Below are 19,049 nucleotides of genomic sequence, written 5' to 3'. Positions count from 1 at the left end.
AGTTTGGCTAGCAGGGTAACACAGAATTCCTTACCTCCAGAAGTAGGAATAAATCAGGATACACTTAAGGCGCAAAATACACCAGCCAGGACACTCGCATAAAGAGTAGAAATCTTCTTCTTTATTGAGTTTTTTTCTTTTTATGTCTTTTTATGCCCTCCAGAAGTGGCCTGTTCGTGGGTGACAATGTTGCAATGGGAGATTATAACCCCTGCCAGTTCCTCTCCCACTTTTGCCCTCAGAACCTGGGCACAATCTGTTCCGCTCATGCCATAACTAAACTGATTTTGACAAAATATTCTCACGAACCCTCGTGGATTCGTTCTATAGTCAGGCAGTTCGGCCAGGATGGTTCTGATTTCCGAGGAAGCAAAAGGGACATGCCATACCACCCTCTCCCCTAAAGTCGTTTCACCGTTGGCATTAGGAACACCCTCGTATTGTTTCACCCGCAGTGGATAAGTACCAGGTTCAGAGACATAAGTGGGCTCAGGTGTATACCTTGGAGGCTGTGGCTTCATTGGTGGGCTACTGTGTACTACCTAGCCCATGACCTTCCCCGTCTGGAAGCCATCCAATGAAGGGTAGATGGTAGGTATGGCTAAATCAAAAGCTCTCAGCGCAGCTATGCAATCCCCATGGTTCCTTAGTCTGGTCCTAATTCCCTAATTCACATAGCATCTGTAAATCACCAGTTGGAAATGATTCGAAATTAACTGTAATCAGAGGGGAAAACGCCCCAGATGTGGCAGAGGGAAGCTGATGGAGAGGGTTAGCTTCAAAAGTGACACGGTTAGGTGAAGTTGTGGGAGAGAGAGAAATGGTAGCTGGAGAGAGCAGAGTAGAGTTGTTTACATTGGTGATGGCAGAAGCATCAGAGGAAACTACAACAGATCCAGTGTTGGTGGATCCAGCCTGCCTTAGCAGAGTTAGCCCAGAAAGAGCCTCTTCCGCTTCCAACATTGGCTCACCAATCGCGGCTATCCCCTCTGGCCAGGTATACATAATGCGGTTCTTCAGGACTGATACCGCCTTCTGTATACCCTGCCGGTTTACCATAATAGACTTCTGAAGCCACAGCTGTCCAGAGCCTGGGCTTAAACTCAGTTATGAATTTCTCCCATCTCCAGGTGTCAAACGTCCCCTCCCGAGGGATACCCCAAGCGGTACCCTTGGACCATCTATGCCATTCTTTAAGGGGTTTCATGGCCTTCGCCCCAAAACTAGATTTCATGCACTGTGCAGCCGTCTGACTGTGGGAAGACTCGCTTTCCTCCCCTTGCATGGACGGCTCATTGCCCATGGCGATTAATCGACTCTAGTCTTACCCCTGCGTCAAGGGGAAACCCGTGCACCAATTTAGGAGAGCACCACCTGGTGCCTTCTTCTGCGGTGGATTGACGGACTACAGCCACTATACCACTATAGTCCCCCAACTAGAAACCCTAACCGAGGTGATGTGCAACTCTATGGCTTGTTGTTCCAACACCTTTGGTACAGAACTATGCCAAACGATTAGTCAACAACCACAGATCACACCCCTGCTGTCACAGCCAGACAGCTGAGAAGTGCTCACAGGAGCTTCTCAGATCCTCCTCCTTGAATTTCTTTGTTTTGGTTTAGTTTCTCATCTCGTTAGTCTATCTCAGCTGTCATGCAGTCAGACTGATCGCTACACTTTAAGTTCCTCCCCATAATGCAGTAGTGTGCGGCTGATACAACTTCCTGGAGTGTGTGTGCATGCTGTTCCCAGTTCCCAGTCCTCAGTCCTCAGTCGTCTGCAGATAAGTGCTGTTTATGTATTTATGTTTTTGTCTTTTCTGGATCCAGGTGACCCTGACTCCCTCCGTGTCAGTGTAGGGAGCCGGTGGTCGTGTCCCTTCACTATTGTAGGGTCTTCAGGTAATAGATAGCCGAGGAACGTGGATATGCGGCCATCCACCTTTGGGGTGTTCGCATAGGCTGAGCAGTGAGGGAGAGCGGCAGCTCTATTGCAGGGGTCTCCCTTTGTTCCTTAGTTGTGGATCCAGAGAGACATTGTTTATATGGTATTGTCTTGTTTCCTGTACACCATCCGTGACACCTGCGTTATGTCTCTACCCCTCACAGTGTATGCAAACTACCCTTACACTGCGTCGCCAGACTAAATTGCACAGCACAATGAATATCCTCTCTCTCTACAAACAATGTGGCTTCTTTCAGTATACAGTTGTTAATGGGGATAGCCTTCTGCTGTCTATCTACTAGTTGTAAGATGTCCCAGTATAACACCTGAATCGCTGTCACCCAATGAAAAACTCCAAAAAACGAACAGTCTGGGCGTACAGACACAAAAATTGACTACTCGCTGGGCAAAGCAACTCTAAACGATAAGGGAATATAAAACGAGTTTTAAAACCAAATCCTTTCACTACCGCAGACTGCTATACAATACAAAACACAGCTAATGCTATAAAACCCAAAACAATGGGGGAGGGGACCTTAACTGCCCTCTGAGAAACTTAAAGAAAACGCTGAACCAATAAAAATAAAATCACCACTAAAAAGTACAAAACTCTCACAGTTAAAATTAGTCTCACTATCTAAAAAAAAAAATCTGTACAAAGTAAAGATTTCATTTAAACCTGAAATTCAATACAAAAACTGCAATCGCTTTAGTGAAATTAGATTTCTGTATAATACAAAAATCTCTAGTGTAGCCCTGGCTGAATATGTGAAGGTGAAACATATCCCCTGCGGGCTACGAATTCGCACCAGACCAACCGTCTTCAAGGTAAATTCAGAATTCTGCGAGAAGTTTGAGCAGATTTTTAATAAATGCTCTTTCGATTTGATGACATTAACTCTTTCATATTTGCAAAATGCCATCAGTGAAATCAAGACTGAAATCAATGTGATTGAAGAACAACTTAAAGCTATTCTATCAACTGAGTACTACAATCAACTGAAAAAAAAGATTACCTCGACTTTATCCCAACATCGAAAGGAGGTAGAGGCTTCTAAAAGGAGTAAATGTCTTCATGACACTGAAGACTATAGATAGAACCGAGTTTATAGATGGCCAGATCATCATCCAGGGACTCATTTCAGTCCAGATCAAGCAGGGACACTCATCCCCAGTCCAGACCTGATGAACAACGACGTGTCAGAAGGGGACAAAGAGGAGGAACCAACACCACCACACGTGGAGCCTCCAACATCACAACAAGATCCCAGGTACAGTCACTAGTGGTAAATATATCCTCCTACACACTGGGACCAGCAGAAATGTCCTTACTAGAAAATGGACTTTCCTATTGTCCATCAAGTCAGCTGGATATGTTCCAGCTTGACTTGGACCTGCAAAGACTTTTCAGGAACATTCGCCTTAAGGTTCATTACTCTACTGGCCCAGAAGCCCTAAATAAGGACGCTACCACATCCAAGTCACAGGTCTCTAATCTCTATCCGGGAGTTTGGCTTGCGCAACAAAAGCCACTTTACACCCCCTAAAAACCAACCTGCCATTAAGACATTTATCTCCTTTGTGCAATGACCCATGACCCAATTCAGGAAAGAATTAGCAGGTGGAAAATTTTACACACAATTTAGATAATACGCAAAAACAAGCCCTTTCGACTCTTTTGAAGAAGAAAGATCTTGTTTACAAACCGGTGAACAAGGGAGGGGCCTTGGTCAATACGGATGAACAAAAATACATAGATGAAATATACCGCCAACTCAATGATAACACCATCTACCTTAAATTAACCAGAGATCCAACTAAACAGGTGACAGAAAAAATACAGCATGTACTACAATACTATCATGAGCTTAACGTGATTGAGGACTCGACAGTCAATTTCTTATCCAATACTAACCCCACGACACCCGTACTGTACACATTGCCGAAGATACATAAGGATCTCTATAATCCCCCAGGCCGACCGATAATGGCCTTGACCTATTCTGTCCTTTCGCCACTATCCATCCTGCTAGAGAAGGTCTTGACCCCTATAATCAGGGGGACAAGATATTTTCTGCTAGACACCTCCTCCTTCCTGAATATAATAGACAACTTACCCCCACTATCTCCGGACACCCTATTGGTCACATGGGATGTGGTAAGTCTATACACGTCTATTCAACACCAGAAGGGTCTAACCGCAGTCCGCAAAATACTCCTTTCAGAAAATTTGCAACCAACTACTGTACGCTTTTACATGGACCTATTAGAACTTTTCCTTACGAATAATTTTTTCTTGTTCCAAGATGATTTTTTCTTACAGCAACAGGGTACCGCGAGGGGGTCCAATGTAGCGCCTCCCTATGCAAATTGCTACATAGCGGATTTTGAGGACACTTACATCTATCCAGACACGCATTTTCAAATACAGGTATTAGTGTGAAAGCGTTACATAGACGACATCTTCTGCATCGGCTCATTGGACTCCCTGCTACAATTTCACATGTTTCTTAATTCTATTTACCCCGAGCTACAGTTTACCATTCATTATCACCCAAATTCAATCAATTTTCTGGATACCATGGTGACAAAAGGACCATCAGGTACCCTCACCACCGATTTATACAGAAAACCAACCGACCATAACAACCTGCTACACTTTTCCAGTTTTCACTACCAAAATACAAAAAAATCCCTTCCATACTCCCAATTCGAACGTATATGACGTATAGTCAAAACAGACTCCCTTCGCCAGCTAAGATTGTCAGAGATGAAACAACGATTCTTCGAGCGGGGTTATCCACAACGCCTTCTCCACAACTCTGATAGACTAAAATCTCTGAAATCCACAGAGAAAACCAATAGGATCCCCTTTGTTCATACTTTACCAACAAAATAATTAACAGCATTAGGAACCACTGGCCTATCCTACAGAAATCCTACCCCGGCGTTGCACAATTTAAGAAACCCCATCTTATCCTGCACACGTCGCCACAAAAACTTGCAGAATTTACTAGTGAAGGCTGATAATGGATCTTCTAAGATCATCCTGAGACAGACGTTTCTCCACAAACAAAAGACAGGTACATTTCCATATGTACACTGCCTTCAATGTTCAAACGTTTTGAAAGGCTCCCACATTTACCATCCACAGTCAGGGAAAAGTTTTCCAATTCGTGGCTTTTTTTACGTGTGATTCTACCTTTGTAGTATACCTATTAAAAAGCCCTGTGGCAAGGTATATGTAGGTGAAATGACTCAGAAGATACGGAACCGCATATGCCAACACAATTCCAGCATAAGGCGGAAAAATCTACTGCTACCAGTACCAGCACACTTCGATGCAGCAGGCCATAATCTCTCACAACTTAAATATCAAGTGATTGAACAGGTGACACCCTGCAGGAGGGGAGGCGATAGGGTGAAATTATTAAACACCAGAGAAGATGAATAGGGCGTATGAGAGCCAAGGTTTAATTTAATGACACATGGTATGGTCCTCCTATAGTTGAGTAATATCAGATTTACACATATGGACATATTTACATATACTGACAGACTATCAGGTGCAGGGACACATACACTTGGTAGCCGAGAACCGCAAGGGTTACATTGGGAGTATGAGATCTAAGGCTTAATTTATTATTACATGTTATGGCCCTATTATTTGGACATGGAACCTTTATAAGTAGAGTATCATAAGATTGACATATATAATCATTGATCTCTTTTTCTTTTCAGATCAATTAATCTAGTAATCCGGTATCCTGGTGCCGATTTATTGTATCCTTTATAGTTTATTACTACTTGCACATCCCCATTTTTCTTATGTTCCCTTTCTTTCCCCATTTTTTTTATACTCCTTCCTCCCCCTTACTCCTCTTCTCTCTGCTGCAGTGCTAGGGGCTAAGTCATGGGCAAACAAACCTCTGACCTGAAAGCGCTCCAACTCTCACTCATTTCAGAGCGAGGCTTGACACGCTCTGTTACATTAATGCGCATGTGTGGCATCTCCCCAAGCTCTGCACACTCTACAAAAGAGCGCGCTATACCATAATCTCCTAAGCGCATCCCCTACAGTGCTGCGGCACCCTCTCCATCGCGCTTACCTTCTGAACTTACTCCCTACAGCGGCACCAGGTAAATACCGATATAGATCTCTATTTGATAGATCTTTATTTGATACTCATGTTATTACCTATGTTATTACTCTTGTTATCATGGCAATATTATCTGGAGTGCCCTACATGTTCTGGGGCACACGTTTTGTCCATCCTTATATGTACCCTATTAAGGTGGCAAAATTACGGTCTGTGTTGGTTTAGCCATGCTAATTATGTCATCTTGGCAATATTATCCCGAGCTCATTTTATGTTCTGGGGCATATGTTCTGTTCACCAATATATGTATTATATTACGGTATTATTGTACTTGTAAATGGACATGTATGTTTATTTTCCTTATCACCGTCATATGAACTCAGTTTTACGGATAACGCAATTGGACCCAGCTTTACCATTTGGATCCATACATATTGGTCACCTTATACTACACTATTTTTATACTTTTAACTACTGTATATGTCTGAAACCATTGTCCTAGTATTTTCGCATTAACTTATGTCATGTCTTTTGTTTTTTTCAGTGTAGTTTGAGAAAGGTCAGTGTGTGGCCGAAACGTCACTTGTATTATACAGCCGCTATTTCCAATAAACATCCAAGTAATATCAGATCTAACAGACTAAAAGGGGCATTGAATGGGTGGTATTTAGGCGTGGTTTGGGGCGGTATTTAGGCTTGATTTGGGAGGGACTGGGAGGAGTTGGGGGTGGAGTGGGTGGGTTATGGGCGGGGAAAGGGGCATGTTCACCTGCCACTTTTAGTTTGACGCGATGTCTCTCCCTATACTACTAATGTGCTCTAAAAATGACATGAAAACCTTATTCTGAGTACATCTACGTACTTCCACTATCTTAATACTTAAAAAAAAAAAAAACTTACATTTTTTTTTTGCATCTTCATATTATGACATTATTTTTTTAGATTTTCATCTACAGAGGTATGTGAAGGTAAGTTTTTTTGCAGGACGAGCTTTAGTTTTTATTGGTACAATTTTGGGGTACATACAACTCTTGGATCATTTTTCACCCTTTTTTTTAGGAGAGGCGGTGAGGTGAATATCACTCGGGGTACATTCAATATTTTTATATTACACTAGTTCGGACATTTTTGAACATGACAATACCACTTATGTTTATTTTTATACTGTTTCTTGATTTTATATCTAAAATTTTTATATGTGAAAACACTTTTCTATTTTTTTTAACTGGAATTTTACTGGAAGCAGTTAAGACTGTTCACATAAGTGTCATGACTTCCATTCAGAGCCATGACAGCTATGCTGGATACTTTTGCAAAAGCATTCTGATGAGGTTCGTCAGATTTCTGTCACAATTATGATATTCATGACAGGAATACTGCTAGAAAAATTATATATGGGTCCTCCCTGTAGAATATTATATGTATATACATGTTATCTTGTTGTTTGTAGTCTAGAAGCTACTTGTTTTGATTTATTTACTTCATTAAGATCTCGCGTTCAATTCCCACCTCGATATATCATGCTTTGCATGCTAATACCCAGCTTTAGTTGCTGTTTATCATGTGGTACCTCTATTCTCCAGGTTGAAAGAACTTTACTTTTGTTGAGTAAAAATTGGTAAAATATGCAAACAAGTAATAAATATGTATCAAAATAATCTATCTATCCATGTCTGTATGTATTTCTATTTATTTATCTGTCATATTTCTCTCTCATATATCCTCTGTCTATCTCATATTTTTGTCTCATCTATCTATCTATCTATCTATCTATCTATCTATCTATCTATCTATCTATCTATCTATCTATCTATCTATCTATCCTGAACTGGATGTATGTATGTCTGGGGATTCGGCTGGCCACTTCATAACATCTATCTTGTTGATGTGGAACCAGGATGTTGCCCACTTGCTAGTGTGTTTGGGGTCGTTGTCCTGCTGAAATACCCCTTTTAAGGGCATTTCTTCTTCAGCATAAGGCAACATGACCTCTTCCAGTATTTTTATATATTCAAACTGGCCCATGGTGCCTGGTATGTGATAAATGGGTCCGACTCCAGAGTATGAGAAACATCCCCAAACCAATAATAATAATAATAATAATAATAAAATGTATTTATATAGCGCCACCATATTCCGCAGTGCTTTACAAATTCATAGGGTTCATGTACAAAACAAACACAACTGGCTAATATGCAACTGAAACACTAGGAGTAAGGGCCCTACTCACAAGAGCTTACAATATATGAGGAATTGGGGGTGACACATAAGGTAGTTGATTGTGATAAGCAGGATTTGAGCCATTATTGAACTGACAGGAGTGGTGCCGGACAATCTGCTTCTGGTTTGGGACTACTAGAGGATCAAGTTCAGAGGAGTTGGTGGGGGAGAGGTTTAGTCTGGGAAAAGTCATTTTAGGTAGCTTGATAAGCCTGCCTGAAAATATGTGTTTTTAGGGCACGTTCAAAGGTGGAGAAGTTGTGAATTGACCTAATATTCCGGGGCAGAGTATTCCAGAGAGTAGGTGAAGCTAAAGAAAAGTCTTGAAGGCGGGAGTGAGAGGTACCAATTATGGAGGTTATTAATCTTTGGTCGCTAACAGAACGGAGAGCACGAGTAGGGTGGTAGATGGAGATGAGGGAGGAGATGTATGGAGGTGCAGCACTGTGGAGAGCTTTGTGGGTGAGGGTAAGAAGTTTGAACTGTATTCTGTGGTGGATGGGCATCCAGTGAAGTGACTGGCACAGACTAGTAGCATCAGTGTAGCGGTTGGATGAATGGATAGATGAGCCTGGCTGCAGCATTTAGAACAGACTGAAGAGGTGAGAGTTTAGTGAGAGGGAGACCGATTAGTAATGCGTTGCAGTAGTCAAGACGAGAATGAATCAAGGCAACAACAAGATTTTTTGCGGTTTCCACCGTAATAAATGGGCGGATTCTGGCGATATTCTTGAGGTGCAGACAACAAGAGCGTGTAAGTGATTGAATATGGGGAACAAAGGAAAGATCAGAGTCAAATGTGGCCCCAAGACAGCGGGCATGTTGCACAGGAGTTATGATAGTGCTGCAGACCGAAATTGAAATATCAAGTTTAGGTGGGTTAGTAGATGGGGAAAGACAAAAAGTTCAGTTTTTGATACAGAGAAAACATGATATTAGAGACAGCTTCCAGACAATTACGGGTGTTTTGGAGTAAAGCAGGGGTAATATCAGCGGATGAAGTGTATAGGTGGGTGTTGTCAGCATAGAGGTGGTATCAAAAGTCAAATTTAATGATAGTCTGTCTGATGGGGGCTGTATAGAGGGAGAAGAGTAGAGGACCTAGTACTGAGCCCTGAGGAACGCCAACATCAAGAGGAAGAGGAGAAGAAGAAGAGCCAACTAAAGGAGCGACCAGAGAGATATGAAGAGAACAAAGAGATAGCAGTGTCCTTAAGGCCAATTGAGTGGAGCATGGTGAGAAAGAGTTTATGGTCTATGGTATCAAACACTGCAGAGAGATCCAGCAGAACCAGTAGAGAATAGTCACCATTTATTTTTGCTGTTAGGAGCTCGTTAGACACTTTAGTAAGGGCAGATTCTGTTGAGAAAAGAGGGCGAAAGGCAGATTGTAAGAGGTCAAGAAGAGATTTTGCAGAGAGATAGCTTATTAAGCGAGAGTAGACAAGATGTTCAAGGAGTTTAGAGATGAATTGCAAATGAGCATTGGTGATTAAGGTGTTAAATTTGTTGTTGGGGAGGAGCTTTTGTGGGAGTGTGTGTATATATAGCAACATAGTATTAGCTTGCCTAATTATAGCTTGCTGCATTACTAAGTGCATCTGAGATATTCAGGAGATACTCAGGAGGTAATCTGGAGGTGGATACAACCTAAAAAAGTTTGTTTAAAATCTTTCCTCTCTTTAAAATGGCAGACCTGGTTCAGTGCAGGAATTGTTGTGCTTTTATTTCAGGTTCCACTCTTCGGAGGTTTGGATGCTGTCTGATCTGTAGACATCTCTCCATAATGCAGCAGGAAATTGCATTTTTGAAATCTGAGATTTGTTAATTAACTGTTAAACAAACTCAGGCTGGGAATGTTGCAATGCCACAGAGGCCCCCTATAAATGGAAGATGGGTTAATGCAGATTCTGGTAGACTTGCTGATAGAAGACATGTCCCACAGTCTGTGGCTCTCCATAATTCATTTGCAGCACTTTCAGAGCGCAAGAGCAACATGGAGGATGGCTCAGGCACAGTGGGTGAGGAACAATCATCTCCCATGCCTAAAGTATGCAAGACTGCAGCCAAAGAAATAGTTTTGTGAGATGTCTCCCTGGTGTTACCGCTAGCAGGGATAGACGACGTATACTTAATATTGTTAGGCAAGCAAAGCAGGAAAGGGAGGTGGATGTTATTGTCTATCTTGGGACAAATGATCTGGCTTGCAATAAGGTTTCAAAGGTGAAGGAAGCTTTTCACACACTTGGAAATGATAAACGGGAGGTTGCATCAACTGTTTCATTCTCTGCAGTTTTGCCTGTGCATAACCTTCAGCATGACAGGAAGATGCGCATTAAGGAATTCAATGTATGGCTTGGTGAATGGTGTCTGAACCAAGGGTTTGGCTTTGTGTCTCATGTTAGCTCTCGTTGGAATGGAAAAGAACTGTACAAGAAAGATGGCTTGCATCTTTCTCTCAAGGGAATGAATGTCCTCAGTGAACAGTTCAAAGTATTTGCTAAGGAGCATTTAAACTAGGAAAGCGGGGCAAAAGAGTGATAATCCAGCAGTCAGACTGCCCCCAGGAACAATGCCAGAAGATGCCAGTAGCACATAGGTTAAGAAATGACAAGCTCAGTGTCTTGTCTACAAATGCTCGCAGTTTAGGGAATAAGATCAATGAACTTGAGTCTATATTGGCATATGAGAATATAGATTTAGTGTCTGTTACTGAGACATGGTTTAATGGGAGTAATGAGTGGGATATAACAATACCAGGGTTCTCTCTATATAGGAAAGACAGAGAAGGCAAGAAAGGGGAGGGGTGGCCCTGTATGTGAAAGATAGCATAAAATCTAATTTAATACAAGTTATCAAGACCAATTTAGAGTCAGTTTGGGTTACCTTGCAGCTTGACAATCATAAGGTAACTCGTGTAGGTGTGATATATAGACCACCTAACCAAGTCAAAGAATTAGATGATCTACTAGTTGAGGAAATACCTAAAATGACATTGAAAGGGGAAGTTATCATTATGGGAGACTTTAACCCCTTTGGGACACAGCCTTATTTCACCTTAAGGACCAGGCCATTTTTTGCAAATCTGACCAGTGTCACTTTAAGTGGTGATAACTTTTTTTTTTTAATACTTAATCTTTGTTTTTTTTACAAATTTAATACAATAAACAGTCTAATTTGCTTTACATTAAGCAACAGCATATCCACAATTATACATAAATAAAATATTCCTACCCCTCCCCACTGCTTGTTCAGAAAAAAAAAAGGAATCTCTCCCTCCTCCCCGCCCTCGACCCCCCCCCCCCCTCCAACCTCTCGTCTCAAGTCATTTTAGCCATTTCTGCCAGAGCCCATCAAATCTAGCTTTTTTTCCCCTAGATACCAAATGAAATTTCTCTCTGGCAAGCGAGACTCTAGCCTGGTTCTCCCACTCTCTGGCCTCAGGGACCGCACTATCTCCCCAATGTGCTATGATGCATCTCCTGGCTTGGAATAAAAGTTTGGATGCTATCTCTCGATACTTAGCAGACTCTATCTCATCTATCCAATATACAAGTTTCAAATTCCCAAGGAACTCTAAACCCATGATATTCTTGTATTTTTTCGTGCACCTTCCACCAAAATTCTCTGATCTTCGTGCATGTCAAAAGTATATGCACATCGTCCACCCCAACTGCCCACATTTTTTACAGCTAAATTCCTTGGTTTTATAATATTTCATCAGCTTTTTAGGGGAGTAATATAGCCGGTATATTACCGTATTTTTCACTTTATAAGACACACTTTTTCCCCCCCAAAAGTGTGGGGAAAATGGCCATGCGTCTTATAAAGCGGATACTTCGCTGGCTGCTATGCTGCACAGCGCGGCCAGCGAAGTATCAGTGTGGAGGGAGGAGGCGGGGATACTCATGGCGGGGCCCGGTCCAGTGACTCTACTCTAATACACCGGGCCCTTGCAACTGTTAAATACATTCAATCTGATCTATATCTAAATGTATTCGCTCTGTTCGGTACTTACTGCCTGCCGCAGCTCTCTCTGTCATGCGCCGACTGCCCCAGCTCCCTTTGTCATGCGCCGCCTGCCCCAGCTCCCTCTGTCATGCGCCGCCTGCCCCAGCTCCCTCTGTCATGCGCCGCCTGCCCCAGCTCCCTCTGTCATGCGCCGCCTGCCCCAGCTCCCTCTGTCATGCGCCGCCTGCCCCAGCTCCCTCTGTCATGCGCCGCCTGCCTGTTTATTCATAAAGTGAGATAAACAGGCAGGCGGCGCATGAGGAGGGAGCTGGGGCAGGCGGCGCATGACCAAGGGAGCTGGGGCAGGCGGCGCATGAGGAGGGAGCTGTTGCAGGCGGCGCATGACCAAGGGAGCTGCCAGTCTGCGCCGTCTTAATGCTATACTTACGGTACTACAGTAAGTATACATTTAGATATAAATCGGATTGAATGTATTTAACAGTTGCGGGGCCCGGTGTATTAGAGTAGAGTCACTGCACCGGGCCCCGCCATGAGTGTCTCCGCCTCCTCCCTCCACACTGATGCATCCAAAGATCCCCCCATAACAGTGCGTCATCCACATATCCCCCCCCATAACAGTGCGTCATCCACATATCCCCCCATAACAGTGCGTCATCCACAGATCCCCCCCATAACAGTGCGTCATCCACATATCCCCCCATAACAGTGCGTCATCCACAGATCCCCCCATAACAATGCGTCATCCACAGATCCCCAATAACAGTGCGTCATCCACAGATCCCCATAACAGTGCGTCATCCACAGACCCCTATTAGTTCAAAACCTACCAAAAGCACACCTTTTGGTTCAAAATATTTTTTTCTTATTTTCCTCCTCAAAAACCTAGGTGCGTCTTATCATCAGGTGCGTCTTATAAAGCAAAAAATATGGTATATTAAATTGAGTAATCCTATGGGAGAAATTATTTGAGACCCCATTTTTGGCCCTTATCACCTCCCAGAATTCCTCCCGTTGAGGCTCCAGAACATCCTGCCATTTATACATTAGGCAGTTAACTGCACTTTTTTTTTATTTTTGGTATAACAAACTTTCATATATCTTGGACACCAATTTCTTTCCTGTTGTTAATTTAGAAATATTGGCTAGGGGGGGTGGAAGGGTATCAATTTGTGTTCCCCTGCCTAACGACACTCGTAGAGCTTGTTTCAGTTGTAAGTAAAAGAGACTCAAGTCCCTATTCCCAAACCCGCCTTCATTTTTAAGATCTGCATATGTGACTATATCTCCCTCCTTCCATACCTGTCCCAGTCTGAAAATTCTGTATTTCCACCAGATTTTCTGTTCAATTGACTTCAATTCTGTGAGAAGTATGTTATCTCACAGTAAAGTGTCTGTCTGTAATCTAGTCTGGGGCCACAGTTCTCTTGCTTCTTTACAGATTTTAGTCCATAGCCCAAATAGCGGTATTTTGCTAATTTGCTGCTGTGACAAAATGTCAGCTTCCACCACTTGAAAAATACAGCATTTATCCAGTTTTTCATTAATACCTGCCACCATGTTCTTATATCTTTGTGAATTACTCCATATTATCATATTTCTAATGTGGCCAGAAAGGAAGTATAGTTCCATATCCGGGGCCGATAATCCACCCTCCTTCTCCAGAGTCTGCAATATTTCAAAATTTCACTTTTTTGGCAGATTTTCCATTTTAATATTTTTTTTACTTTTACAAAGCAAGGGTTAACAGCCAAACAAAACTCAATATTTATGGCCCTGATTCTGTAGTTTACAGAAACACCCCATATGTGGTCGTAAACTGCTGTACGGGCACACGGCAGGGCGCAGAAGGAAAGGAATGCCATACGGTTTTTGGAAGGCAGATTTTGCTGGACTGTTTTTTTTTACACCATGTCCCATTTGAAGCCCCCCTGATGCACCCCTAGAGTAGAAACTCCATAAAAGTGACCCCATCTAAGGAACTACACCCCTCAAGGTATTCAAAACTGATTTTACAAACATTGTTAACCCTTTAGGTGTTACACAAGAGTTATTGGCAAATGGAGATGAAATTTCAGAATTAACATTTTTTGGCACATTTTCCATTTTAATATTTTTTCCAGTAACAAAGCAAGGGTTAACAGCCAAACAAAACTTAATATTTATGGCCCTGATTCTGTAGTTTACAGAAACACCCCATATGTGGTCGTAAACTGCTGTATGGGCACATGGCAGGGCGCAGAAGGAAAGGAATGCCATACGGTTTTTGGAAGGCAGATTTTGCTGGACTGTTTTTTTGACACCATGTCCCATTTGAAGCCCCCCTGGTGCACCCCTAGAGTAGAAACTCCAAAAAAGTGACCCCATTTTAGAAACCAAGGGATAGTGTGGCAGTATTGTTGGTACTAGTTTTGGGTACATATCCGTCCTGAATTACAATGCAAGTCAATGGGGACGGATCCGTTTGACGTTGACACAATATGGTGCCATTTCAAACGGATCCGTCTCCCATTGACTTTCAATGTAAAGTCAGGAGTCCCTTTTATACCATCGGATCGGAGTTTTCTCCAATCCGATGGTATATTTTAACTTGAAGCGTCCCCATCACCATGGGAACGCCCCTATGTTAGAATATACTGTCGGATATGAGTTAGATCGTGAAACCTCATTTCCGACAGTATATTCTAACACAGAGGCGTTCCCATGGTGATGGGGACGCTTCTAGTTAGAATATACTACAAACTGTGTACATGACTGCCCCCTGCTGCCTAGCAGCATCCGATCTCTTACAGGGGGCCGTGATCAGCACAATTAACCCCTCAAGTGCCGCACCTGAAGGGGTTAATTGTACTATCATATCCCCCTGTAAGAGATCAGGGCTGCCAGGCAGCAGGGGGCAGACCCCCCCCTCCCCAGTTTGAATATCTATTGTAATAAATCGTTGGTGGCACAGTGTGCGCCCCCCCGCCCCCCCCCCCTTCCTCCCTCTATTGTAATAAATCGTTGGTGGCACAGTGTGCGCCCCCCATCGCCCCCCCCCTCCCTCTATAGCATTAACAACATTGGTGGCCAGTGTGCGCCCCCCCGCCCCCCCCCTTCCTCCCTCTATTGTAATAAATCATTGGTGGCACAGTGTGCGCCCCCCATCGGCCCCCCCCCTCCCTCTATAGCATTAACAACATTGGTGGCCAGTGTGCGGCCTCCCATCTCCCCCCCCCCCCCATCATTGGTGGCAGCGGGTCACTAGCAAAGATTCATACTTACCTGGGATCTGCGATGTTCGTGTCCGGCCGGGAGCTCCTCCTACTGGTAAGTGACAGTTCATTTAGCAATGCGCCGCACAGACCTGAGGCTGTCACTTACCAGTAGGTGGAGCTCCCGGCCGGACACGAACATCGCAGCAGCAGCCAGCAGCAGGTAAGTATGAATCTTCTACTATTGTACTATTGCTAAGTAACCATGGCAATCAGGACTGTAGTAGCGTCCCGGTTGCCATGGTTACCGATCGGAGCCCCAGCGATTAAACTGGGACTCCGATCGGAACTCCGCTGCCACCAATGATGATGGGGGGGGGGGGGGGAGATGGGAGGCCGCACACTGGCCACCAATGTTGTTAATGCTATAGAGGGAGGGGGGGGCCGATGGGGGGCGCACACTGTGCCACCAACGAATTATTACAATAGAGGGAGGGAGGGGGGGCACACACTGTGCCACCAACGAATAATTACAATAGAGGGGGGGGGCCGCACTGGCCATCAATGATATTCAAACTGGGGAGGGGGGGGGGTCTGCCCCCTGCTGCCTGGCAGCCCTGATCTCTTACAGGGGGATATGATAGTACAATTAACCCTTTCAGGTGCCGCACCTGAAGGGGTTAATTGTGCTGATCACGGCCCCCTGTAAGAGATCGGGTGCTGCCAGGCAGCAGGGGGCAGTCTTGTACACAGTTTGTAGTGTATTCTAACTAGAAGCGTCCCCATCACCATGGGAACGCTTCTGTGTTAGAATATACTGTCGGTTCTGAGTTTTCACGAAGTGAAAACTCAGCTTTGAAAAAGCTTTATGCAGACGGATCTTCGGATCCGTCTGTATAAAAAGTAACCTACGGCCACGGATCACGGACACGGATGCCAATCTTGTGTGCATCCGTGTTCTTTCACGGACCCATTGACTTGAATGGGTCCGTGAACCGTTGGCCGTGAAAAAAATAGGACAGGTCATATTTTTTTCACGGCCATGAAACACGGATCACGGATGCGGCTGCAAAACGGTGCATTTTCCGTTTTTTCCACGGACCCATTGAAAGTCAATGGGTCCGCGAAAAAAAACGGAAAACGGCACAACGGCCACGGGTGCACACAACGGTCGTGTGCAGGAGGCCTTATTGTGAGGCAAGGTAACAAGAAATAGCTGTTTTGGCACCGTTTTTATTTTTTGTTATTTACAACATTCATCTGACAGGTTAGATCATGTGGTATTTTTATAGACCAGGTTGTCACGGATGCGGCTATACCTAATATGTATACTTTTTTTTATTTATGTAAGTTTTACACAATGATTTATTTTTTTAAACAAAAAAAATCATGTTTTAGTGTTTCCATAGTCTGAGAGCCATAATTTTTTCAGTTTTTGGGCGATTACCTTGGGTAGGGTATGATTTTTGCGGGATGAGATTACGGTTTGATTGGCACTATTTTGGGGTGCATATGACTTTTTGATCGCTTGCTATTACACTTTTTGTGATGTAAGGTGACAAAAAATTGTTTATTTAGCACAGTTTTTGTTTTTTATTTTTTACGGTGTTCATCTGAGGGGTTAGGTCATGTGATATTTTTATAGAGCCAGTCTATACGGACGTGGCGATACCTAATATGTATACTTTTTTTTATTTATGTAAGTTTTACACAATAACAGCTTTTTTAAAACAAAAAAAATGATGTTTTAGTGTCTGAGCCATAGTTTTTTTTTAATTTTTTGGGCGATTGTTTCAGGTAGGGGCTCTATTGAAGGCAACAGATAATTGCATTAGGCTTGTCAGTAAAAGCAAAAAAAGGAAGAGACCACTGTGGTACTCAGCAGAAGTAGCCAAAATCATTAAAAACAAAAAAAAATAGCATTTAGTAATTATTTAAAAAAAATAAACGCGGATGACAGGCAAACTTATAAAATTAGGCAGAGAGAGGCCAAACAAGTTATAAGAGCTTCTAAAGCACAGGCAGAAGAGAAATTATTGAAAAAAGGCGCTAAGACATTCTTCAGATACATAAATGAAAAAAGGAAACTAAAACAAGGAATTACCAAATTAAAAACAAAAGAAGGAAGATATATGGAAGAAGATAAAGAACTAGCTGACTGCCTCAATGAATACTTCTGTTCAGTTTTTACAAAGGAAAATGAAGGAAAAGGACCTCAGTTAGGAAGGAAGACTAATGAATCTTTTGATGCATGTGTCTTTACAGAGGAAGAGGTTATAAGTCAGCTGTCTAAAATGAATACAAATAAGTCACAGGGGCCTGATGGGATACACCCAAAGCTATTAAAAGAGCTTAGCGGTGAACTAGCAAAACCATTAACAGATTTATTTAACCAATCACTGGCAACAGGAGTCGTCCCAGAAGATTGGAAATTAGCAAATGTTGTGCCCATTCACAAGAAAGGTAGTAGGGAGGAATCGGGCAACTATAGGCCAGTAAGCCTGACATCAATAGTGGGGAAATTAATGGAAACCATACTTAAGGAGAGGATTGTGGAACATCTAAAATCAAGGAGATCATGTCAAACTAATCTTATTGATTTTTTTGATTGGGTGACCAAAATAATAGATGGCGGAGGTGTAGTAGACATCGCTTATCTAGATTTTAGTAAGGCTTTTGATACTGTCCCACATAGAAGGCCTATTAATAAATTGCAGTCTTTGTGTTTGGACTCCCATATTGTTGAATGGATTAGGCAGTGGCTGAGGGACAGACAACAGAGGGTTGTAGTCAATGGAGTATATTCAGACCATAGTCTTGTTACCAGTGGGGTACCTCAGGGATCTGTTCTGGGACCCATTTTGCTGATGATGCAAAGATTTGTAACAGGGTTTATGTTCCTGGAGGGATACACCAAATAGAAAAGGATTTAGGAAAACTAGGGGAATGGTCAAAAATCTGGCAACTAAAATTTAATGTTAAGTGCAAGATAATGCACCTGGGGCGTAAAAACGCAAGAGCAGAATATAAAATCATTGATACAATCCTAACCTCAGTATCTGAGGAAAGGGATTTAGGGGTCACTATTTCAGAAGACTTAAAGATAGGCAGACAATGTCATAGAGCAGCAGGAAATGCTAGCAGAATGCTTGGGTGTATAGGGAGAGGCATTACCAGTAGAAAGTGGGAGGTGCTCATGCCGCTCTACAGAGCACTAGTGAGACCTCATTTGGAGTATTGTGCTCAGAACTGGAGACCATATCTCCAGAAGGATATTGATACTTTGGAGAGAGTTCAGAGAAGAGCTACTAAACTAGTACATGGATTGCAGGATAAAACTTACTAGGAAAGATTAAAGGACCTTACCATGTATAGCTTGGAAGAAAGACGAGACAGAGAGATATGATAAAAAAATGTTAAATACATAAAGGGAATCAACAAGGTAAAAGAGGAGAGAATATTTAAAAGAAGAAAAACTGCTACAAGAGGACATAGTTTTAAATTAGAGGGGCAAAGGTTTAAAAGTAATATCAGGAAGTATTACTTTACTGAGAGAGTAGTGGATGCATGGAATAGCCTTCCTGCAGAAGTGGTAGCTGCAAATACAGTGAAGGAGTTTAA

The sequence above is a fragment of the Bufo bufo genome, chromosome 2, assembly GCF_905171765.1.
Source record: "Bufo bufo chromosome 2, aBufBuf1.1, whole genome shotgun sequence".
NCBI lineage: Eukaryota > Metazoa > Chordata > Amphibia > Anura > Bufonidae > Bufo > Bufo bufo.
The sequence above is the reverse complement of the archived record's forward strand: the minus strand, read 5'-3'. Positions refer to the sequence as shown.